Here is a 26,236-nt window from a genome sequence, read left to right as displayed (position 1 = left end):
GAAAGCTCTTCCTTTGTTTTTATAGATGGCACTAAATGATGATGTTAATTACTTAGCATGTTTGTGAGATTCTTTGAAAACAAGTGAAACCCAGATGTCCCATTCACTTCCGTAGTGGTCACACTGCACTTGAACCGTCAAATAGTGGCGCTCCAAGCCCTTTCCCTATTTTTCCCGGAGGTACAGGCCTTTCCCAGGAGCCCCAGCCCAAGCACCCCAGGGAATCCCACAGGAATGCTGTGCTCTTCCAGTCTGCCGTGTCTGTGCGTCTGTCCTCAGTCAGCTTGTCAGCCTCCAGTCTGCCTGGCTGCTTTCTGTGTCCCTCACCGGCCTGTAAGGGAGGAGAGCTAAGCAAGTTATGTTCTTGCTTCTGAATAATCAAAGACCTACTCAAGTGCTTTCCTGAGGTCAAACTCCTCAAAGATGAATTCAGAACTCACTTTGAAGGTCATTTCCCACTCTTCAGCTGGGAAGGTTTTCAAAGATGTGGAAGTTGAGTTTTTGCTGAGCCAGCACTTTGCACAAGGGTCAGGTGCTCTCTGAGGGGTGGTGGTCAGCACGGGGTTAGGGGTTCCGAAGACAAAGCCAGGAAGAAAGCAGCCACCAGAGCTGTCATACTGGGCCTTTCACGAAGGCCAACACAACTAGACCTCAAAGACTCTAGAGCCAGAGGGTCCCTTGGGGTTTGAAAGCGGGCTTATCTCATCTCTCCCGCAGCAGGAGAACTCAGCGGCTTCCTCCGCAACTGCACAGCCACCCTCTGGGTCTGGTCGTATTATAAAGTCTCCCCACTGCTCATTGTCTGTCTCCTTCCACATTCCCCAGTTCAGACTTCAGGAGAGAGAGTTTGACTGGCCTAGTTCATCAAAGCCTTTTGGGTTTGAGCTGAGTTCCTTTTATACCAGATGACCTTGCAGGTTATTGACCCAGATGGAATGACTCCCTCGGGTCGGGTGTCAACCCCAGGTCTAATCAGCTGTGTTGACAGCATGGAGGTGAGGATAAGAGGCCAGGTCTCCACAAAGCCACTCCTCTTCCAGAAACAGGCTGTGGTTACTCCTTCAGCAGAGGCTGTGAGTGGGGCACTTTCCCTGAAAGGAGCCTGTGGGGTCTGGTCAGGGTAATTACGTTGCAGTGTAGCTACCTGGTGGCTTCCCCGGTCACTCGGTGGTAAAGGATCCGCCTGCCAGTGCCGGAGACTTGGGCTTGATCCCTAGGTCAGGAAGATCCCCTGGAGAAGGAAGTGACAAGCCATTCCAGTATTCTTGCCTGGAGAATCCCATGGACAGAGGAGCCTGGCAGGCTGCACTCCATGGGGTCTCAAGAGTAGGACGCAACTAAGCAACAAAGTGGTAGGATGCAGTCCCTTCTACAGGGAAACAAGGAAGGCTGACTTTTCATTAATGATTGACATCTACATTCTGACCTCATCAAGTTGTCCTTTCTGGGTCTCTGTTTCTTTTTCTTTCTTTCTTTCTTTTTTTAACTTTTTATTTTGTATTGGGGTATAGCTGATTAACAAACAGTGTTGTGTAGTTGCATGTATACAACAAAGGGACTCAGATATAGATATATATATATATATATGTATGTATGTATGTATCCATTCTCCCCCAAACTCCCCTCCCATCCAGGCTGCCACGCAACATTGAGCAGAGTTGGATGTCAGGTTCTTCATCTGCAAGATGAAACACTTTATCTTAGTGATTTCTAAATACCTTTCACTCAGGGCTAGTCCCAGTTTTGCAAGTCCAGGCTTATATAGTATTTGGAACTCTCTTTAGGAAAAAAAGCCTACAAAATTAGGCGTGAGGTCTTTGAAGGGGCCCTGACTCAAGCTTGCTCCATTTCATATAAATCCATCTCTGTTTAAATGCATTGCCGACTTAGGATATTTTCAACTTATCCTGATAAGAGTTTATCAGGATGTAACTGCTGTGTAGGTCAAAATTAAGATCTGTATACATTCTTCAAGGTGCATCCATGCTTCAAAGACAGTAGCAGTATATCTCAGCTAATGTGTATCTTCAGGCTCTTGATACGTTATAGCTTATATTTGTTGAGTTTGTACTTGTTGTTACCATTGTATTGCACTGTATCTGCCTCTTCACACAGCATGGATCAGTAGCTCCAAAGAAATTCCTGGTAATGTAAAAATTGAGACAAAGATACTGATGTAATAATTCAGGACAACTAACTTTATAAGTAATAGTGAACAGAGCTCGGAAGGCAGGGTGGGTAGGAGTGGATTGTGATGTATATTTGCTGGTTGGGTTTCACACCAGCAACCAAAAAGGAAAAGTTCTGAAGGGAAATATGGGATTATGGAAAAACTAGATTTAACCGACTCATCAAAGTTGGAGCAAGAACAATTCTGGGTTTTTTCATGATATTTTCTCCCTAATGTCCAATGTACATCTGTTAAACTTGGGGGGAGAGGGAGTTCCCCTAGAATAAGACAAAATTATGCTTTGTTTCTAGTATAAAGTTAATGAATTTTAGTAGCAAAACAGAGGAAAACAGTAGAATCAGAAAGACTAGAAATCTCTTCAAGAAATTAGACTTACAAAGGGAAACTTTCATACAAAGATGAGCACAATTAAGGACACAAACTGTAAGGACCTGGCAGACAAGATTAAAAAGAGGTGGCAAGAATACACAGAACTGGATGAAAAAGGCCTTAACCTGGATAACCATGATGGTGTGGTCACTCACCTAGAGCTGGACATCCTGGAGTATAAAATCAACTGGGCCTTAGGAAGCATCACTATGAACAAAGCTAGTGGAGGTAATGGAATTCTAGCTGAGCTATTTCAAATCCTAAAGGATGATGCTGTTAAAGTGCTGCACTCAGTATGTCAGCAAATTTGGAAAACTCAGCAGTGGCCGCAAGACTGGAAAAGGTCAGTTTTCCTTCTAATCCCAAAGAAAGGGAATGCCAAAGAATGTTCAGTCCATCATACAATTATGTTCATTTCACATACTAGTAAGGTTACTCAAAATCCTTCAAGCTAGGCTTTAGCAGTACATGAACCAAGAACTTCCAGATGTACAAGCTGAGATTAGAAAAGGAAGAGGAACCAGAAATCAAATTGCCAACATTTGTTAGATCATGGAGAAAGTAAAGGAATTCCAGAAAAACATCTATTTCTGCTTCATTGACTACACTAACGCCATTGATTGTGTGGATCACAGCAAACTGTGGACAGTTTTCAAAGAGATGGGACACCAGGCCACCTTACTAGTCTCCTGAGAAACCTGAATGTCGGTCAAGCAGCAGCAGTTAGAACTAGACATGGAACAACGAACTGGTTCAAAATTGGGAAAGGAGTATGACAAGGCTATATATTGTTGCCCTTCTTATTTAACTTACATGCAGAGTACATTGTGCGAACTGCCAGGCTAGATGAATCAGAAGCAGGATTCAAGATTGCTGGGATAAATATCAATAACTTCAGATATGCAGATGATACCACTCTAATGGCAGAAAGTGAGGAAGAACTAAAGAGTATCTTGATGAGGGTGAAAGAAGAGAGGGAAAAAACTGGCTTGAAACTCAACATTCAAAAAACTAAGATCATGGCATCCAGTCCTATCGCTTCATGGCAAATAGATGGGGGAAAATAGAAACAATGACAGACTATTTTCTTGGGCTCCAAAATCACTGTGGATGCTCACTGCAGCCTTGAAATTAAAAGATTCTTGCTCCTTGGAAGGAGAGCTGTGACAAACCTAGATAGCATATTTAAAAACAGAGAGATCACTTTTGCTGACAAATGTCCATATAGTCAAAACTATGGTATTTCCAGTAGTCATGTATGGATATGAGAGTTGGGCCATAAAGAAGGCTGAGCGCCAAAGAACTGATGCTTTTAAATTGTGGTGCTGAATAAGACTCTTGAGAGAGTCCCTTGGACAGCATGGAGATCAAACCAGTCAATTCTAAAGAAAATGAACACTGGATATTCATTGGAAGGACTGATGCTGAAGCTTTAATACTTTGGCCACCTGGTGCAAAGAGCTGACTCATTGGAAAAGACCCTGATGCTGAGAAAGATTGAAAGCAAAAGGAGAAGAGGGTGGCAGAGGGTGAGATTGTTAGGTAGCATCACTGACTCAACTGACATGAATTTGAGCAAACTTTGAGAGATCATGAAGGACAGAGGAACCTGGTGTGTTGCAGTCCATGGGGTTGCAAAGACTTGACACGACTTAGTGAATGAACAACAAAGTCACATTGATAAAGGCATTTGCACCATTGTTCATGCTTTTCGAGTACACCCGGTCCATACTTTATCAACTCAGAGCTGAGAAGCTGTGTTCTTTAAGGAATCACTGTGAAGAATGCAACTTGCAATGCAACCTCTCTCTTTTTTTTCCTCTTGGCTTTTTGCTGTTTTATTGTTGTTCAGATGCTCAGTCGTTCCCTTGAAATCTCCTGTTTTCTTGAAGAGATCTCTAGTCTTTCCCATTCTATTCTTTTCCTCTATTTCTTTGCCTTGTTCAGTTAAGAAGGCTTTCTTACCTCCGTTTACTATTCTCTGGAACTCTGCATTCAGTTGCGTATATATTTCTCTTTCTCCCTTGCCGTTCACTTCTCTTCTTTCCTCAGCTATTTGTAAAGCCTTCTCAGACATCCACTTTGCCTTCTTGCATTTCTTTTTCTTTTTGATGGTTTTGGTCACTGCCTCCTGTACAGTGTTACAAACCTCCGTCCATAGTGCTTCAGGCATTCTGCCTACCAAATCTGATCCCTTGAATCTATTCATCACCTCCACTGTATAATCGTAAGGGATTTGATTTAGGTCATACTTGAATGTCCTAGTGCTTTCCCCTACTTTCTTCAATTTAAGTCTGAATTTTGCAATAAGGAGTTGATGATCTGAACAAGCTCCAGGTCTTATTTTTGCTGACTGTATAGAGCTTCTCCATCTTCACATACAAAGAACATAATCGGCCTGATTTAGGTGTTGGCCATCTGATGATGTCCATGTGTAAAATCATCTCTTGGGTTGTTGGAAAAGTGTGTTTGCTATGAGCAGCATGTTCTTTTCACAAAACTGTTAGCTGTTGCCCTGCTTCATTTTGTACTCCAAGGCCAAACATGCCAGTTATTCGGGTTATCTCTTGGCTTCCTACTTTTGCATTCCAATGTCAAATGATGAAAGGGGCATCTTTTGTGTGTGTGTGTGTGTGTGTTAATTCTAGAAAGTGTCATAGGTCTTCATAGAATTGGCCAGTTTCAGCTTCTTCTGCATCGATGGCTGGGGCATAGACTTGGATTACTGTGATGTTGAATACCAAGATCATCCTGTCGTCTTTGAGACAGTACTTGCACCCAAGTATGGCATTCAGGACTCTTGTTGACTATAAGGGAATACTCCCTTTCCACTGAGGGATTACTACCCACAGTAGTAGATATAATGCTATCTGAATTAAATTCGCCCATTCTCATCCATTTTAGTTCACTGATTCCTAAGGTGTTGACGTTCAGTCTTGCCATCTCCTTGCTTGACCACTTCTTTACTGGGAAACGTGAACAATGGTGCAAATTCCTTTATCATTATGACTTTGCTCTTTCCCAACACCTAATGAAGGGAACAATTGATAATACATAGTTTAGCACAACTTAAAACCATATTTAAATACTGCAATAGACTGTAAAATATTAGAGCCCACTGTCACAAAAGACTGGATTGGAATATACTTTCCACCATGCCCCAAGTGGACACAGCTCTCCAGCTTTTTTCAGTGTGAAATGCCATCAGTTGGCTGGTGAACTGGCAGTGGATTTCAGTTGTAAATATCTCCACAATGTTGGTTCATGCTCAGTTTGAAAAGGAAGACATTATTTTTGCACCTCTTCTTTTAATGTGGTTGGCAAATGGTAGACATAATTTTTGAAGAATCTGAAACGTAGTTTTTATCATGTTTTCACGGTTACCATCTCTGTTGTTTTCACCCTTCCCCCAGGGAATACTTTTATTAATGCCCGTTCTGATGTACGTTCACATCAGAATTGAAGCAAAAATTTGGAGGGTCCCCACATACCCCTCCCTTACCAAACACATAGCCTTCCTCACCAGCAGGATTCCATATCAGTGTGATATAGTTGTCATAATCAATGAACCAACATTAATACGTTGCCAACCAAAGTCTGCCATTTACAGTAGAGTTCACTCTTTGTGTTACAGATTATGTGGGCTTGAATAAATGTATAATGTCGTGCATTTACCATTATAGTATCATATGGAATAGTGTCACTAAACCAAAAGAAGAAATCAAATTAAAGAATTAATAAAATACAGTAGAGAAATAAAACATAAAATAAAATTCTTATACTAATTGTGAGCTAAAGTATGACAGAGTTGAGACCAAACATATTAGTCTTATCAATAAATGTAAATGGGCTTAACTTACCTGTTTAAAGAAAAGATTTTCCCCACTGGACTCACCAAGGAAAATTCAGCTATATGCTGTGTCTAAAATGAAATTGTTAATAAAGGCTAAAAATAAAGGGATAAGCAAAGAGTTACCAAGCAAGTGGAAAAAACGTTAATAAGAAAACAGATGTAGAATATCTATATAACTTAAAAAAAAAAAAAAAACACCTTTTAGGTGGAAAAAAAGGACACTTTTTAATGCTAAAAGCCAAAATTTACAATGGACATAAAACACTTATGGGTATCTAGGTACTAAATTATTCAGCAACCACTTTTAGAAAGTAAAATTCACAAGAGATGCAAAGGGAAACACAGAAGAAAAAACCTACTAATAGAAAAATTTAACATAATATGCTCAGTGTAAGACAAATCAAGTAAACATGTTGAAGATTTAAACAACATAATCAATAAGGATATATATCACACTCTACACTCAGACAACAGAAAATACACTTTCTTCTTTTTTTAAAACTTTTTATTTTGTATTGAGTATAGTCAGTTAACAGAGTTGTGATAGTTTCAGGTGGATAGCAAAGGGACTCAGCCAAACATATACACATATCCATTCTCCCCCAAACTCCCCTCCCATCCAGGCTGCCACATAACACTGAGCAGAGTTCCATGTGCTATATGGTAGGTCTTTATTGTTTATCCATTTTAAATACAGCAGAGTGTACATGTCCATCCCAAACTCCCTAACAGTCCTTTCTCGCCATCCTTCACACTTTTTTAAGTGAATATGAAACATTCACCAAAAAGGAAAGATCCCACGTAAATTGAATTTCTTGAAAATAATAATGAAAAATACCACATAACAGAATCTGTGGGATACATATAAAGCAATGATCAAAGGAATATTCAAAGCCTTAAATACCCAATAAAAGTTAAAGAGGGCAATAAGTAAATTCTCAATTTAAAAAGCTAGAAAAGGAACAAGAAATAAACTAGAATACAGCAAAATGAGGAAAAGCATAAAGATAATATTGAAATTGAGGACAAAAAAAACAATAAATTTAATGAATAAATTAATTATGTAAGCCATTACCTAACTCAAGAAAAAAGGGAGAATGCACACATATACAAATCATTTCCTAGAAAATTAGTTTACCAAAATTGATCTTATTAGATTGGCTTATATCAAAAAAAAAACTTCCTTAGAAGAAATAGAAAAAGTTATTAAAGAACAAGAAAAGCACCAGGATCAGAAAGTTTTACAGGGAAATTATGCCAAACCTTCAAAGACCAAATGGTCCCATAAATCCTACACAAATTGTTCAAGAGTCTTGTGAATGAAGGCAATCTTAATTGTTTTTACTATGAAAATATAATTTCAATACCTAAATCTGATAGAAACAGTACAGAAAAGTATAGACCAGTATCACTTATGAATAGGGATATAAAATTACTAAATGAAATATTAGAGAATAGAATCTGATAATAATATGCCATAACCAGGTGGGATTTATCCCAGGAATAAGGATGACTCTAAATGAGGTAATCAATTAATTTAATAGCCCTATAAATAGATCTGAGGAATAAAATCATATAATTATAGATTCTGGAAACCTTTTACAATTGTCAACACTCATTTCTGATAAAGTCACTCAAGGAAAAGGAATTGACGGACATTTTCAGAAAATATATAGTTTTGTCAAGTATAAATATTCATTAGTCTTAAGGCCAGCGTAAGGGGAAAACATTAGCACTGTTTCCACTAAGATTAGAAGCAAAGCAAGATTACCAATTGTCCTATTATGATTCAGAAATGTGCTAGAAATATTAGCCAATACAAGTAGACATGAGAAACCAATAGAGGCAGAAGAATGGGAAAAGTGAAGCTGTCTCTATTTGCAGATGATATATTAATAATTATGGACCTAGAAAGTCCTAAAGAATTAGTGGTAAAACAAAATAAAATAATAAGAGATTTCAGAAAGCAGCAAGTTATCTAAGAATATACAAAGAGAAAACTGTATTTACAATAGCAACAGTCCTTTGGGTCACAAACATGACTGAAGAGATTTAGTACACACACACACATACATACACAAAGAAGATAAGAATAAATTTGACATGAAATATGCAAAATCTTTGTAAGGAGAACTGTAAAACATTCCTGAAAGATAAAAATAACTTGACCAAACAGAGGACAAGGAAAAAATTTTAATTTCAAATAAGTAACATAATCACAATGAAGAGGGGTGGAAGAAGCAAACCCTGATCACTCTGAACGCAGTATTGCAACAACATGTTCTTGGGCTAAAAACAAAATAACTCTGAACGGATATTTAGTTAGCAGACCTCTCTTTCTGCAGAAGCATAGGTTAGCAATTCTGAAATCATTTTTTGTGTGTTCTAAGGCTGAGCAAATAAGTTGTGGATAGTGGGAGTCTTGTATTGTATTTTGAGAGAGGGAAGCTACGGTCAGAGTAAAAGAAAAAAATAGAATGAACTCTGCAGTATTGGACTGGAATTGGAGATATAGGTGTGAACTCGAGTTCTAATACATATACATACGTATGCACATACACGTGTAGTAACTACATAAAGATCTGCATGGATTATATATCTCTATTGTGCACATGAGTGTATGTGTATATGACATATTTGTCTGTATGTATGTGTAAACACTCCCCAGCTCTGTCCTCTGAGAAGGCAGTTGAAGCAGTTGCACCCCAGTCGCAGTGAGCACACCTAGAGCCCAGATCTTTGTTTCTATACACCCAAATTCTCCACTTAAAAAGAAGTAGAGAATAGGGTGTATATAGTCCACAAAGAAATGATTGAGGCAGGGGAAGTATTAGAACCTTGTTATGCCCCAAAGTAAGAATGTGCTTATGATAGGGATATGTCAGATTGGCAGAGGATCCAGTTTTAAGGAACTCCAATTGACCAAATCTGGGATGATATGATCATTAAAATACTAATTTAAGTTCTTTCTCAGCTGGAACTGTGGAGGGTGCAGAAGAGAAGAAAAAGAAGGTTCCTGCTATGCCAGAAACCCAAAAGTGAAAGAATTTCACACAGCTTAAGATCAAGCGCCTGAGAAAGAAGTTTGCCCAAAAGATGCTTCGAAAGGCAGGGAGGAAGCTTATCTATGAAAAAGCTAAGTATTACCACAAGGAATACAGGCAGATGTACAGAACTAAAATTCGGTTGGCTAGGATGGCACAAAAAGCCGGCAACTTCTATGTGGCCCGCAGAACCCAAATTGGCATTTGTTGTCAGGATTAGAGGTATCAACAGTGTGAGCCCAAAGGTTCTAAAGGTGCTGCAACTCCTTCACCTCCGGCAGATCTTCAGTGGAACTTTTGTGAAGCTCAACAAGGCTTCATTTAACATGCTGAGGATTGTGGAGCCATACATTGCATGGGGGTACCCAAACCTGAAGTCTGTAAATGCATTGATCTACAAGCTTGGTTATGTCAAAATCAACAAGAAGTGAGTTGTCCTGACAGACAACACATGGATTGCTTGATCTCTTGGGAAATATGGACTCATCTGCATGGAGGATCTGATTCATGAGATCTGTACCACTGGAAAACATTTCAAAGAAGCAAACAACTTCCTGTGGCCCTTTAAATTGTCTTCTCCATGAGGTGAAATGAAGAAAAAGATGACCCATTTTGTAGAAGGTGGGAGATGCTGACAACAGGGAAGACCAGATCAACAGGCTTATTAGAAGAATGATCTAAGGTATCTACCAGGATTTTTTTTGTAATTTGGTCAGTTAATAAACAATTGAAACAAACAAAATACTAATTTAAGTAAATAATGGTAGTAAATTTAATACTACTGAATAAAGGCTCCATGTGCTACACCAATATAAATGAACAAGTAAACAAATAATGAAGAAGGGAAAGCTTTAGTATAATAGAAAATGCACTAATAAATGTAGAAGGAATGATGGAATTAGAAAATCACCTTCTGCCAAGTCATCATAAAAATAATTGTTACAGGCAAGAATCATCCGTGAATGCTAAAACTAATAGATGAAAGTTTGAGACTAGAATAGGCTAATAGAGTTTTGCCAAGAGAAGGCACTGGTCATAGCAAACACCCTCTTCCAACAACACAAGAGGAGACTCTACACATGGACATCACCAGATGGTCAGTACCAAAATCAGACTGATTATATTCTTTGCAACCAAAGATGGAGAAGCTCCATACAGTCAGCAAAAACAAGACTGGGAGCTGACTGTGGCTCAGATCATGATCTCCTTATTGCCAAATTCAGACTTAAATTGAAGAAAGTAGGGAAAACCACTAGACCATTCAGATATGACCTAAATCTAATCCCTTATGATTATACAGTGGAAGTGAGAAATAGATTCAAGGGATTAGACCTAATAGACAGAGTGCCTGAAGAGCTATGGACAGAGATTCATGACATTGTACAGGAGGCAGGGATTGAGACCATCCCCAAGAAAAAGAAATGCAAAAAGGCAAAATGGTTGTCTGAGGAGGCCTTACAAATAGCTGAGAAAAGAAGTGAAAGACAAAGGAGAAAAGTTATACCCATTTGAATGCAGAGTTGCAAAGAATCGCAAGGAGAGATAAGAAAGCCTTCCTCAGTGATCAATCCAAAGAAATAGAGGGAAACAGTAGAATGGGAAAGGCTAGAGATCTCTTCAAGAAAATTAGAGATACCAAGGGAACATTTCATGCAAAGATGGGCATAATCAAAGGCAGAAGCAGTATGGACCTAACAGAAGCAGAAAATATTAAGAAAAAGTGGCAAGAACTATACAAAAAAGATCTTAATGACCCAGATAACCATGGTGTGATGGTGTGATCACTGACCGAGAACCAGACATCCTGGAATGCGGTCAAGGGCTTTAGGAAGCATCACTGAGAACAAAGCTAGTAGAGGTGATGGAATTCCAGCTGAGCTATTTCAAATCCTAAAAGATGATCTTGTTAAAGTGCTGCGCTCAATATGCCAGCAAACAGCCAGGACATGGAGACAACCTATATGTCCATCAGCAGACAAATTGATAAGAAAGCTGTGGTACATATACATTATGGATTATTACTCGGCCATTAAAAAGAATACATTTGAATCGGTTCTAATGAGGTGGATGAAACTGGAGCCTATTATACAGAGTGAAGTAAGCCAGAAAGAAAAACACCAATACGGTATGCTAATGCATATATATAGAATTTAGAAAGATGGTAACGATAACCCTGTATGTGAGACAGCAAAAGAGACACAGATGTAGAGAACAGTCTTATGGATTCTGTGGGAGAGGGCAAGGGTGGGATGATTTGGGAGAATGGCATTGAAACATGTATAATATCATGTGAAATGAATCGCCAGTCCAGGTTTGATGCATGATACAGGATGCTCGGGGCTGGTGCACTGGGACGACCCAGAGAGATGGTACAGGGAGGGAGGAGGGTTCAGGATGGGGAACACTTGTACACCTGCAGTGGATTCATGTTGATGTATGACAAAACCAATACAATACTGTCAAGTAATTAGCCTCCAATTAAAATAAATAAATTTATATTAAAAAATATGTCAGCAAATTTGGAAAACTCAGCAGTGGCCACAGGACTGGAAAGGGTCAGTTTTCATTCCAATCCTAAAGAAAGGCAATGCTGAAGAATGCTCAAACTACCACACAATTGCACTCATCTCTCATGCTAGTAAAGTGATGCTCAAAATTCTCCAAGCCAGGCTTCAACAATACATGAACTGTGAACTTCCAGATGTTCAAGCTGGATTTAGAAAAGGCAGAGGAACCAGAGATCAAATTGCCAACATCCATTGGATCATCACAAAAGCAAGACGTCCAGAAAAACATCTGCTTCTGCTTTATTGACTACATGAAAGCTTTTGACTATGTGGATCACAATAAACTGTGGAAAATTCTTCAAGAGATGGGAATACCAGGCCACCTGACCTGCCTCTTGGGAAATCTGTATGCAGGTCAGGAAGCAACAGTTAGAACTGGACATGGAACAACAGACTGGTTCCAAATCAGGAAGGAGTACGTCAAGGCTGTTTATTGTCACCCTGCTTATTTAACTTATATGCAGAATACATCATGAGAAATGCTGGACTGGATGAAACACAAGCTGGAATCAAGATTGCTGGGAAAAAATATCTGTAACCTCAGATATGCAGATGACACCACCCTTATGGCAGAAAGTGAAGAAGAACTAAAGAACCTGTTGATGAAAGTGAAAGAGGAGAGTGAAAAAGTTGGCTTAAAATTCAACTTTAGGAAAACGAAGATCATGGCATCTGGTCTCATCATTTCATGGGCAATAGATGGAGAAACAATGGAAACAGTGATGTTTCCATTTGGAGCCCCCCAAAGACTTCATTTTGGGGGGCTCCAAAATCACTGCAGATGGTGATTGCAGCTGTGAAATTAAAAGATGCTTATTCCTTGGAAGGAAAGTTATGACCAACCTAGATAGCATATTATAAAGCAGAGACTTTGCCAACAAAGGTTCGTCTAGTCAAAGCTACGGTTTTTCCAGTAGTCATGTATGGATATGAGAGTTGGAATATAAAGAAAGCTGAGTGCTGAAGAATTGATGCTTTTTCACCGTGGTGTTGGAGAAGACTCTTGAGAGTCCCTTGGACTGCAAGGAGATCCATCCCGTCCATCCTGAAGGAAATCAATCCTGAATATTCATTGGAAGGACTGATACTGAAGCTGAAACTCCAATACTTTGGCCACTTGATGCCTCATTTGAAAGGGCCCTGATGCTGGGAAACATTGAAGGCGGGAGGAGAAGCGGACGACAGAGGATGAGATGGTTGGATGGCATCACCGACTCAATGGACCTGAGTTTGAGTAAACTCTGGGAGTTGGTGATTGACAGGGAGGCCTGGCATGCTGCAGTCCATGGCGTCACAGAGTCAGACACCACTAAGCAACTCAACTGAACCAAACTAAGACTTGGATATTTGCATTGTCTCCAAATATATTGCAGCAAGCGGCCTTTTATTTACAAAGGGTAAAGTAGTAACTAAGTGGAGAAACCTGACAACACCATCTTAACCAAAAGGTTAAGGTTTACATTGCTCTTAATGGGGCCATTATGCACTTCTGAATATTCTGCATAGAGAAGAAGCCAGAGTAACATTTGTATTATGCTGTCAGAGGTGTGTGACCTTAATCTAATCACAGGGACACAAAGGACAATTCAAAATGTGCGACATTCTATGAAATGCCTGGCCTGTCTAAGAACAGACTCAGGAACCATCAGATTAAAGGAGTCTGAAAAGTCATGACAACTGAATGCAGTGTGTGATTTTAGACTTTTTTTTGCTATAAAAATATCATTGGAACACTGGACAAAATCTCAATAAGATTTTTATAGATTAGATAATATTTCAATGTTAATTTCCTGATTTTGACAATTTACTGTTTACATAAGAGGATCCCTTATTTTTAGGAAATACACATTGAAATACTTAGTAATAAAGAAACATTATAATCCACAACTTAAGCACTTTGGGGAAAATATGTGTATTTACGTGCATTTAGAAAAAGAAAAGACAGTTTAGTAAATGTTAGCATTATGAGAATCTAGGGGAAGTATATCTAGGAATACAAAGAATTCTTGCAACTATTCTGAAAGTCTGAAGTTATGTTTGATGACTTCACGGTTTGAACTTTGGTACACTCCTTTATAATGTTATTCAAATTAAGAAATTAAGCATTAGCAGATGGAATGGCACTGAAAAAAGTGACTATTAATCCTGCATATCATATCATATTTATATTATAACCATGATTGCAAGTGGCACAGTGGTAAAAGAATCCGCCTGCCAGTACAGGAGATGCAGGAGACACGGGTTTGATCCCTGGAGTCGGGAAGATCCCCTGGAGAAGGGAATGGCTACCCACTCCAGTATTCTTGCCTGGAGGATCCCATGGACAGAGGAGCCTGGAGTCTATGGGGTTGCAAAGAGTCAGACACAACTCAGCACACACTTTTTAAAAGATGATTGCAGTGGTCACAATAAAGTGCAAGCATATGTCTTTGCAACTGTGGTAAAACCTGGTCTGTGTCTTTCAGGTGTGATGATCTAGGGTTGGCTGGTATCAGCCACATTATACACCAAGGTAGTGATTTCAGTCACTCTCACATAAACTGGAGGAGGGGAAGGCAGATGGGCAGCTGTAATTCTGTTAGATTATTGGAGCTTATTATTACTGGAGCTTACTGAAGTCAGATAATGGTTCCTCACATTTGCTGACTGCTCTGTGGCTTTGGAATAAACAACTCTGATGGCCATTTAGTCATCATTCTACTGGAGTCATGTCCCCGAGGAAAACCAGTGCAGTAAAGTTTTAGAAGCTAAATGTTTAACTTTCCAGGCTGTCTGTGCAAAACAAAGCAAGGTTCACAGAAGCAAGCTTCCTTGTTCACTAAACACTCAGCCCAGAAGAACTGAGAGATTGCACATGTCGCTGTGAACCTTGCACTGTCAGATTTATAAACTTCACAAACCAAAAATAGATTCTGTGGTTGATCCAAAAACCTACAGTCTCACGAAACATTTCAAATGTTAGTTTTCGTTCCTACTCTGTTCTGCTGCATATGATTGAATCAGGTTGAGCTGATTTGAGCCTGGGAGAGGAAATATGGCCTCTGTAGGATTTTCTAGGACCTCTGAAGAAAGATACCAAATAACCAGTTTGGGTAGGTTTTAGGATCCTCCAGGGGGCACCAGAACATTCCAGTGTAGTTGATCACATTTCATTAAGCCCAGAAAGGCTAAAAGTTTTACCTTGTTATAATTGATTCACCTACTGTAACTTTCTCAGTTCCACTAACACTTTTTTCGTACATTTGCTTTTTTTTTCTTTTTTTCATACATTTGCTTTTACAACATTTATGAGTTTATGGAGTGTTTCTACCTCTGACGAGGCAAAGGAAGGAAAGAGATCATCTCTTGGATGAGCCTTAGAAACCAGAGCCGTGTCTCCTCAGGGTAAATATGAAAGCTTTCAGCCCACTCTCCATGTAAGGATTTTCCAAATGTTCCTAATCTGGCTGGGGGTAGGGGAGAAACTTGAGGAAACTGAGAATTCATTCACTTTCTCAGCTTCAGGCTGTATATAAGCCACCCTGTTATTATCATTATTAATAATAAACAGTGAATGTCAAATAGGCACTTCATGGTGGATTTTTATATGAGTTTTATGCAGAAGTGAGGGGTTGCCTGGCTACTGCATAATATTAGTCAGTTCTGATCCAAGAGCACAAAATTCCGACAGGCCTCCCGAGCCTGTCCCTCCAATTAGTGGCTGCTTCATTACGAATAAAGAACCCTCATTACTGTGGGCCTTCAAGTGAAATAGGATCCCCTACCTCTTGAAATCTGCCTTTCTAAGTACAGACGGTTCCCAACTTACCAACAATCCACTTAAGAACCACCAAGGCATTCAGAGGCTGCCTAGACTCCTGCAGCTGCTGCCCGCCCGGGCCCCCTGCCCAGCCCGCGCCCCCCCCCCCCCATACCCCTGGTCTGCTCAAGGGAGCTCTGCCCTCCCCCCCTGCAGAGCCAGCTGCCCACCTGCCCGCCAGACTATGGACTCAGAGCTGGGGGTTCAGTGAGGCCTCCGAGCTACCGCTGGTTTTATAGCTGAGCTCAGCTATGGGGTAAATAGGCTTTTGTGGCCTGGCCTGGGAACCGAACCACCGTTTATAAAAAAAGAAAAAAGAAAAAAAGAAAAACCTGTCTCCATGGGAGAATGTATTGTGCATTCCCAACAAGGAGCCAACAAACATTAGAATGTCTGTGGAAACTGTCTCTATGCTCCCAGCAGGGCAGAGAGGAGGAGGAAGGGTGGCCGAGTGTCCTGGGTTAGGGTACAACTCTAGCACTAATGCCCTCTCTCCCCCAGCACTGAAGAGCCTTGCAAGCCCTTTAATCTCTCTGCGAAACAATGGGATTGAACTAAATGAGTTAAAAACCTCTTTCTGGTATGGTTGATCAAAGGTCTATCCTCATTTCATTCCTTCCTTCCTTCCTTCCTCCATTCACTCGCTGGGATTTTACTGAGGATACTGGCTTTGTGCCAGACTCCAGACTAAGTGTGTGCTTCCCAGGCAGTGCTAGTGGTAAAGAACCTGCCTGCCAATGCAGGAGACATAAGAGACAGGGTTCGATCCCCAGGTTGGGAAGTTCCCCTGGAGGAGGACACAGCAATCCACTCCAGTATTCTTGCCTGGAGAATCCCTTGGACAGAGGAGCCTGTTGGGCTACAGTCCATGGGGTTGCAAAGAGTTGACACGACTGAAGCGACTTAGCATGCACGCATGCTGTTAGGGATACAGTGAAAGAATTCAGATCATATAGATCCTTGCTCTCGGAGTGTTGAGTGCTTGGTAGGGGAGACAAATGTCTAAGCACATGCTTGTAACATGAGTGCTATATGAGATGATCACAGGCGGTCGGGAGGGTGGCATCTAAGTTGATGAAGATTTCCTCAAAGCAGGGGGCCTCCCAGATTTTCTCCTGCCTTGGTTTCTGCTTGCATTCTCGCCTCTCTCTGGTTATCAAGTATGGCTTCTTCATCCGCTGTTCTGACAGTTGAGCTTAGTCCCTGGGCCTCTCCGGGGGAGTCTTTCCTTGCTTCCTGAATCACTGGGAGGTGGATCGCAGGGGCCGGGCCTGCCAAAACCGTAGGCTTGATTCCCATGAGCATTGCCCTCGATCCTGCCTTTTTCCATGCCCTGGTGAGCCACTGCCTAAAAGACTCTCTCTTCCTCTCCCTGGAGCCTTCCCTGCCCTGACCGTTTGGGTTGCCAGTAATTGTGCTGCTCCCTCATATAAAAAGGGTCTTCACCCCTAAAATGCTTCTTAAGGCCTAGCTACCTCCTGCTCACTTGTATCTATAATCCCTGAACTACTTCTGTCAAAAATCCCTGCCAGGCTACCACCCTTCCCATTCTGTTGTTGTTGTTGTTATCAGTCGCTCAGTCGTGTCCGACTCTTTGTGCTCCCATGGACTGCAGCACGCCAGGCTCCCTGTCCTTCACTGTCTCCTGGAGTTTTCTTAGATTCATATCTGAGTCAGTGACGCTATCTAGCCTTCTCATCCTCTGCCGCCCACATTCTCCTTTTGTCTTCAGTCTTTTCCAGCATCAGGGTCTTTTCCAATGAGTTGGCTCTTTACCTGCTCACTATTAAAATAATACAAGAGAAGGTGATTCCAAAAGGTGATAGGAGATCATTGTTCAGGCTTGAATCTTGACTGTCTAACATTGTATCTGACATTAGGAAATTATGTCATTATGAAGGTTCCTAAGCAAGGAGGTGACTCTGGTAAAGCGGTTTGTGGGGAACATTATTTGGTAGCTCTATGTAAGCTGCTAAAATGGAAAGGAGGAAATAGATGAGAGATTTCCAAGGTAGAAATGATGAGACTTAGAAACCAAATAAGCATGTTATTATGTGATATGAAATTGTGGCAGTCTTTTTTATCCTGTCTTATTCCTCAGAAGTATTATAGGAATTAGGTGTTCTACTTATTTTTGTACCCATGAAAGCAGTTTGATAATTATAACAGGAAATGATGACTCAAAAGCTTTTCATTTAAATAATAATATATCCAGGAAAGTTTTAGATAATAGTTTCCCAATCCCAGTTGCATCAAGTTCTGTTAGGATGTCTTTAATGTAAAAAACTGCCTCGCACCTTGGTAAGGGACCCATTCTCTTGCCACCTAACACTTTCTGCTTTGTACCTTGATTGTTTGTAAGCTAGTGTAGCTCCTTTTCCAGACTGAGGTCATGAAAGAAAGAAGCTGCAACTGATGAGCACAGCATTTCTTACTAGATTGAACACAGGGCCTTCCATGCCTAGAAGAATAGCAAGCATCAGTTACTGAGTGCTTGCTTACTCTGCATCAAGCACTGTGTGTTTGATGCACATACACTTTATATCCCACCTGTATGTATTTCCTCATTTAATCCTAATGATAGCCCTGGAAGGTACCATGTCTCTAATTTGGTACCATTTTTATTACTTTGCAAATTAATGCTTGGGTTAAATGACTTGTTCTAAGTCACAGAGAAGGTACGTCTAAGTGAAAATATTTGAACCCTAGTTTCTCTGACTGCAAAGAACATACTGTTAGCCTTTTCACTCCAGGAGGCTGGTTCTCAGACTTTGGCCTGCAGCACAGTCAGTCACGTGGAAGACATAAAAATATGGCCAGACCCCATCGTGCTTTCTGATTCAGTAGGTCTTAGTGCAGCCCGAGCCTTGCAGGACAATGGGTCCTATCCAAAATGTCCATTGAGACATTTGGGCCACGGTTCATTAAATAATGCATTCAGCTTTGTGAAAATTATACTTATGTTATTTTTATTGTAAATGAATCCCAAGCTGGAATCAAGGTTGCCTGGAGAAATATCAACAACCTCGGATATGCAGATGATGTCATGCTAATGGGAGAAAGTGAAGAGAAAATAAAGAGCCTCTTGATGAGGGTGAAAGAGGAGAGTGAAAAGCCTGGCTTAAAACTCAAATTCAAAAAACTAAGATCATGACATCTGGTCCCATCACTTCATGGGAGATAGATGGGGAAACAGTGACAGATTTTTTTTTTTCCCCTTGGGCTCCAAAATCACTGCAGATGGTGACTGTAGCCATGAAATTAAAAGACGCTTGCTCCTTGGAAGAAAAGCTATGACAAACCTAAACAGTGTACTAAAAAGCAGAGACATCACTTTGCCAAAAAAGGTCTGTCTAGTCAAAGCTATGGTTTTTCCAGTAGTTATGTATGGATGGGAGAGTTGGACCAGAAAGAATGCTGACTGAAGAAGAATTGATGCTTTTGAATTGTGGTGCTGGATAAGACTCTTGAGAGTCCCTTGGAGAGCAAGGGGATGCAACCAGTCAATCCTAAAAGAAATCAGTCCTGATTGGAAGGATGGATGCTGAAGCTGAAACCAGTACTTTGGCCACCTGATGCAAAGAGCCAACTCATTGAAAAAGACCCTGATGCTGGGAAAGATTGAGGGCAAGAGGAGAAGGGGACGACAGAGGATAAGGTGGTTGGTTGGCATCACTGATTCAGTGGACATGAATTTGAGCAAACTCCGGGAGACAGTGAAGGATAGGGAAGCCTGGGGTGCTGCAGTTCATGGGGTCACAGAGTCAGACATGACTTAGCGACTGAACAACAACAACATGACGAATTTTGGATTTCACGTTTATTCTTACTCTTCCTTGTTGTGACGTTCGGCAGGGTTACTGTTAGCTGATGAGCAATTGCCCTCAAGTATATGTGGACCTGATTATTGACTTCATCTGTTAACAATTTCAGTTATATGCATTCAGTTTTATTGGTATCATGGTGAAGTTGGTGGCTGTATTTGAGTGTGACCACCACAAACTTGGGTGATAGCTTGTTCACTGCTTTCCTGTCCTTTAACACTTCAACAAAGCCTCAAATCGAAGGATGGTGTACTGCTGCAGCTTTTGAAATCTGCAGCGCTAACCTTCCACTGCATTGTTCATCCTGTGCTGTGCACTGCGGATGTGTAAAGGGCCAGAGTTTCTGGTGGAAGTCTTGGAGCATCTGATCTTCTGCCTCTGCCAAGCCTTCCATGGACATAACCCACCTCAACATAATCCACTAGGCCATCTAAATTTTCTTTTGCGTTGTCCACAATGTACTCAAAAGTTTCATTTATGTCTTTCAAAAAGTAATGCACAGTTATTGTTACTTTTCATTGTCCCATATTCACAAGTTAGACTCAAAGAAGGTATTTTTTAAGATTTGAAAAGTGAAAAGAGCATCCTTTTATTCCTGCATTTAATAGGAGCAGTCAAATTGTATTCATATTTGCAACCTCGAAATCATCATGCACAATGAATGGTTAATGTCAAGGTTTTTTGTGTGTACACATGAGGTACTGTGTCTTCTTGCCTTTTCATTTAGTGCATAAATCAACAGCATAACATAACCCAGTACCACACTATGCACAGTAGGTAATTGATCAATGTTGGTACCATCTTGAAGGCGCTATTACTGAATATTGTGGTACTAGAATTTAATTGGAGAAGGCAATGGCAACCCACTGCAGTATTCTTGCCTGGAAAATCCCATGGACTGAGGAGCCTGATAGGCTGGGGTCACTAAGAGTCAGACACGACTGAGTGACTTCACTTTCACTTTCATCCATTGGAGAAGGAAATGACAACCCACTCCAGTGTTCTTGCCTGGAGAATCCCAGGGATGGGGGAGCCTGGTGGGCGCCATCTATGGGGTCGCACAGAGCTGGATACAACTGAAGTGATGCAGCAGCAGCATTTAAATATCAAAATATTATCACGAGCTGTGTAAACAGGATTCTGTCATCATCTCAAGCAATAGAATTGTGCATAAGAACTGATTCTCTGCATCTGATCACTTTATACTCCTCTGGAATTTCATTTACATGGATAAAGTTTGGCTTGGATGCTGATGTCTATTTTGAATTCTGTTTATTTACTTGCCTCTTTAATGAGTTCTTTCTGGTAGCATTCACAAGACCTGTTTATCATGAATATCAGAGAATTCTTCAAAGTACTTGTGATGGTGTTGCATTTGGTTCTTCTCTGTCATTTTAACCGATTCAGGTTTTTCCTTACTTCCCCTTCAGCACAAAACTTGTGCTGAAGTTTTTCCGTCCATCTTGAGTGATTATATTATCCAAATCCTGACCATTTGTCCCTGGGGCATTGCAGATTCTCTTCTTTTCACAGCACCAGTAGCTTTCTACTCCTATCTCTGTTAAAGGAATGGAAATGGTAACAAAAGCCACTATTATGTACCCTTGGCTTTTCTTTTTGTGAGTATATTTCTGCTATATTCTGCTGAGAGTTTTTAAATAAAGATGTCATGTTACCAAGCAACAGAAGAAGGGGTTTTTATTTCTTTTGTAGACTTCTGAGCAGTGATCACTGGTTCAGTGATAGGGGAAGCCTTACACATATGTTATAGATTGAACACCCAGTTCAGCCTGGCTGGGTTATTAGCCAGTGGGTAGGCACCAGCCCAGGGTGTGGCACTCCGTACAGATTGGTGGGTAAGTGTGGGAGTCGTACCCGCTAAAATCTCTCCAAATAGTGGCAGATGCTTCTTGCTGTCTACAAGATGGTACCTCTATGACACTGATGCAAGGGGAACATTGCCCATTAATCCTGGGCAATAGGATAGTTGTAGGTGGATTAATTAAATCTCTGGTATCCCCCTTCATGATGGCTTTTACCCCTGACTACTATATAATAGGGGCTTCCCAGGTGACCCATTGGTAAAGAATCTGCCTGTCAGTCCAGGAGACATGGGTTCAATCCCTGGGTTGAGAAGATCCCCTGGAGGAGGAAATGGCAATCCACTTCTACATTCTTGGCTGGAGAATCCCATGAACAGAGGAGCCTGGCGGGCTGCAGGCCACCGGGTCACAAAGAGTCAGGCACAACTGAGTGACTGAGAATGTACACACTGTGTGGTAGGGCCGCATCTATTCTCATTCCTTCCCAACAAGCAAGACACACTGCACAGTGTTCACACCATCGTGTTCTATTCCATTTTACATCGTGGCTTGATGGAGCTCATCCTCTCATACTTCTACCTGAATGACCCCATCACATTCAGCCAGGTGTTTAGTGACATATTAATGCACCATGCATCGTGAGACCTCACCCTTGACTTGCCCTCTCCGTTTCCCTAACCTGCAGGATTCTTCCTCAGTACACATAGTAATATAAATCCTGCCCTACTGCAAAATGTGAACCTTGACCCTTCTACCTAATTCTGCTACTGAGGCAAGAAGGGTTATTATTGTCAATACAGCCACAACATTGTTACTGGACCAGTAAAACCAATGATAGTGTTTTATACATTAATCCTATAAACCAAATGTTTCAACAAACCTTCTGAGCTGTTTGAACCCAAGGACTTTTTCTAAACATGAACAGTTTTGAAAGGAACAGGTATCAAGGACCACTTGGCATGGAATAAATAAGCTCATGAATATTGTGGGGAGGACCAAATATTAAGGACCTGTTGGTACTAACCAAATGTCTCCATGCACATTTTGGACAAGATCAAATGTCCACTAATCAAACCCAAGAATTACATTTCTCACAAGCTGCCAGGTGGCCCTGTTGCTGCTCTAGGAGGCACATTTTGAGAACGACTGCATAATCATAGTCACTCATCAATGAATAAGTGGATGCATGATGGATCATTTGATTTAAAGCTTCCTAAGTCTGCTCTGTATTTTCTGTATTGGGTACATCACATATTCAGTTATAATTCTTAAAAAATTAGGGTTAAATTGAGTTTTACTTTAAATGCAAGCTTTAACTGTCTCTTAGTATTGTTTAAATTTGAATTTGAGCCTTTTCTATCTTTTTTAACCAAAAAAGGATGGAGCTCTTTTCATTTACCCCTTTCTCTTTTCATTTTCTTTTGTATGTTAAAAAATATTTAAAATAATGTTAAAGGCGGTTTATAGATCTCACCCGTCTGCCTCTGAGGTCACTTTTATCATCTTCTTCATCTTCTTCTTTGTTTAACACACAATAGGTATTTAATCCACAGTAGGTCATTAGGTTTTATTTCAAGTATGAATTATTTCTTCCAACCTAAATCTATTTGAAAGGTATTATTTATAAGTAGCCTTGAAAGAGAGAAAGCCATCTTGTGAGTTTTAGCGATATATTCCCCGAGAAGCATGATTAAAGCAAATTTCCTCTTTTTCTGCTCTATTTCACCTCTTAACCAAAAAACCATGATATGAATTCAGCTATTATTTCAAAGTAAAGAGTGGAGTCTTTTCCCTATTGAGCATGTTGCATCTTACTGATAAGAGACACAGCTGGAGCTAAACGCAGTGTGTGCCCTCTTTATCTGATCCTCCTGGAGCCTAGAAATGGTACCCAGCCTTAATGAACAGGCAGACCTCAGAGGTATTGCAAGTTCAGTTCTAGACCACAGCAATAAAGCAAATACTGAAGTAAAGTGAGTCGCACACATTTTTTTGGTTTCCCAGTGCATATGTTATGTTTACACTATACTCTAGTCTATTAAATGTGAAATAGCATGATGTCTAAAGATACAATGTGCATATCTTAACTTTATTATTTTATGATTTATTAATACTTTATTATTTATTATTTTACTTTTTTATTAGAAATGTTTGCTATTATCTGAGCTTTCAGCAAATCATGGTAGAAACAGCAAAGACCATAACAAATACAACATTGAAAACGTTTGAAATATTGTGATAATTAGCAAAATGTGGCACAGAGACAGAAAGTGAGCAGGTACATAATGGGCCTGTGTTGTGCTAAGCGTAGACCTTACATGTGACTCCTAACTGCATTGAATGACGCAGTTTTAAAGAAATATCTGATATCCATTCTCTCTGTTATTTATCTCAGCCTTCTTTATCTCTAGTAGCAGAATCTCAGAAATGTTAAATAACTTGCCCAGTGTTATAAAGCTGAGGAGCGTCTGACTCATGCGTAGAACTCAGGCCTTCTAACCCCAGATCGGGTACCCTTTCACTTTACCACACTGCCAGGAGTTTCAGTAACTATTTGTTAACTGAATACATAGAAGTGCACCAAAACTAACCCCCTCCAGGTAAAGAATCTGCCTGCCAATGCAGGAGAGACAAGAGACGCAGGTTCAGTCCCTGGGTCAGGAAGATCCCCTGGAGTAGAAAGTGGCAACCCACTCCAGTATTCTTGCCTGGGAAATCCTGTGGACAGAGGAGCCTGGTGGGCTAGAGTCCATGGGGTCACAAAGAGTCAGACACGACTGAGTGGCTGAGCTCACACGCACACTACAGACTCCACTTCTCAAACACATCAGTATGTGCGTATCTTCTGGTGGGTTGTATTCTGATATGGCCACAGTGTTCAAGCTGCAGAACAGCACCACGGTTGTCAGCAGGGAGAGTAAAGGGCGGCGATGGAAGGTAGAATAGGCTTTAAGGGAACAAATGTACAAGGAAAGAGGTTTTCAGAATGATGCTAAACACTCAAGATACAATCTTCACCTTCTTAGGTAGGACTTTTAGGAGCACAGGGAAATTTAGGTTTAGTCTCTGTTTGATGACTGCTAAACTGATCTCCCCTAATTCCCCATAGGAGACCATGAGCTGAAAAAGCGAATTCAGTCTTGTAAATCAGGCTGTTAAGTTGTATCTTCCTTTTCTTTACTCTGTTTCCCCTTTGAAGGCTTTAGGAAAGCTGTGGTTAAAGGGTCTAGTCTATCATCATTGTGCACTGGAAAATTAGGCACACATCACGGCAAATCCCTGTAGATGCCAGTGTTCTTATTTGGGGGCTGTGTCTTAAAGACGTGAGTGGTGATGCAGATAAACCATCTAGGGATATGCTCTCATGTGGGGCTTCTTATTTACAGTGCCAACCTCGGAGTGACAGTGAGTTGTCTTTCTAAAAGACCTATGTAACACAAAAGTGAAAAGATTAAAAGTCATAGCACAACAAAAACAAAAATTTTAAAGACAAGCATTTTTAAAAATAGGTTGGGGCTTCCCTGGTGGCTCAGACTGTGGAGTCTACCTACAATGTGGGAGACCCAGGTTCGATCCCTGGGCCTGGAACATCCCCTGGAGAAGGAAATGGCAACCCACTCCAGTATTCTTACCTGGAGAATCCCATGGATGGAGGAGCCTGGTGGGCTACAGTCCATGGGGTCGCAAAGAGCTGGACACAGACCTAGCGACTAACATTTGCACGAGCACTTGCGGTGATTAAGACCTTGCCATCCAATGCAGGGGTTCGATGTCTGGTCATCAAGCTGATATCTTACTTGCCTCATGGCCAAAAATCCAAAATACAAAAAGGAAGCAATATGATAGCAAATTCAATAAAGACTAAAAAAATAAATAAAATTAAAATGGGCAAAATTCTGAATGCTAGTTCTGCTGGTTATTCTAGAAGAACGGTCTTATGTTTTACCAACACTAAAAATTAGGAAGAAATGTGACACCCATACCAGAATTTCAGAGATAATAAGCATTTGGTTAATAATTTCACTTTGAGACAGCCTAGTAGTGGGTCTCTACTCAAGTTTTCAAGAAGGAAAAGACAAGAGTCCCATACTTCTGCTTTGCCCAGATTTCATGGTAATTCCTTTAAGTATTTATCAGGCAATTAATATATCCCAGATACTGTACAAGGCTCTGAAAATAAAATGTGCATAAGGCCATTGCTGCTGTTGTCTTCATAGAATTCATAGTGTAATAGGGGAAACAGACATTACTCAATCAATCAAAATGCGGAGTCTAAGCTAGGATACAGGATCTGAAGAATCTTGCTGAGGTACAACTTAACTGTCATACATGAGTTTAATTGATAGAAGCACTATGGTAAACTGTTTAGCGTTATCTACTAAAAATAGTCTACTTCCTGGCATACACCCAAGGAATATGCATGTAAAAACCATATGCAAGAATGTTCACAGCAGTGTTATTCGTAATAGCCTCAAAGTGAAAACAAACCAAATGTCTGTCAACAGTATGATGGATAAATCAATTGGAATGTTATTGAATCACTAGAACACTATAGAGCAATGAATAAGAAATAAACATTCAGTTCAGTTCCGTTCAGTCACTCAGTCATGTCCGACTTTGCAACCCCATGAATCGCAGCACGCCAGGCCTCCCTGTCCATCACCAACTCCTGGAGTTTACTCAAACTCGTGTCCATCGAATCGGTGATGCCATCCAGCCATCTCATCCTTTGTCATCCACTTCTCCCTCTGCCCCCAGTCCCTCCC

At 40.6% G+C, this 26,236-nt stretch overlaps 1 protein-coding gene and 1 pseudogene across 4 annotated transcripts in view; both read left to right on the top strand.

The window, feature by feature from the left end:
• Nucleotides 1-26,236, top strand: part of ICA1 (islet cell autoantigen 1) — a 163,888-nt gene that overhangs the window by 72,785 nt on the left and 64,867 nt on the right. The window lies entirely within an intron of this gene.
• On the top strand, nt 9,402-10,138 carry LOC138080158 (large ribosomal subunit protein uL30-like; annotated as a pseudogene).

The sequence above is a fragment of the Capricornis sumatraensis genome, chromosome 5, assembly GCF_032405125.1.
Source record: "Capricornis sumatraensis isolate serow.1 chromosome 5, serow.2, whole genome shotgun sequence".
NCBI classification, from domain to species: domain Eukaryota; kingdom Metazoa; phylum Chordata; class Mammalia; order Artiodactyla; family Bovidae; genus Capricornis; species Capricornis sumatraensis.
This window is presented reverse-complemented; position numbering and strand designations above follow the sequence as displayed.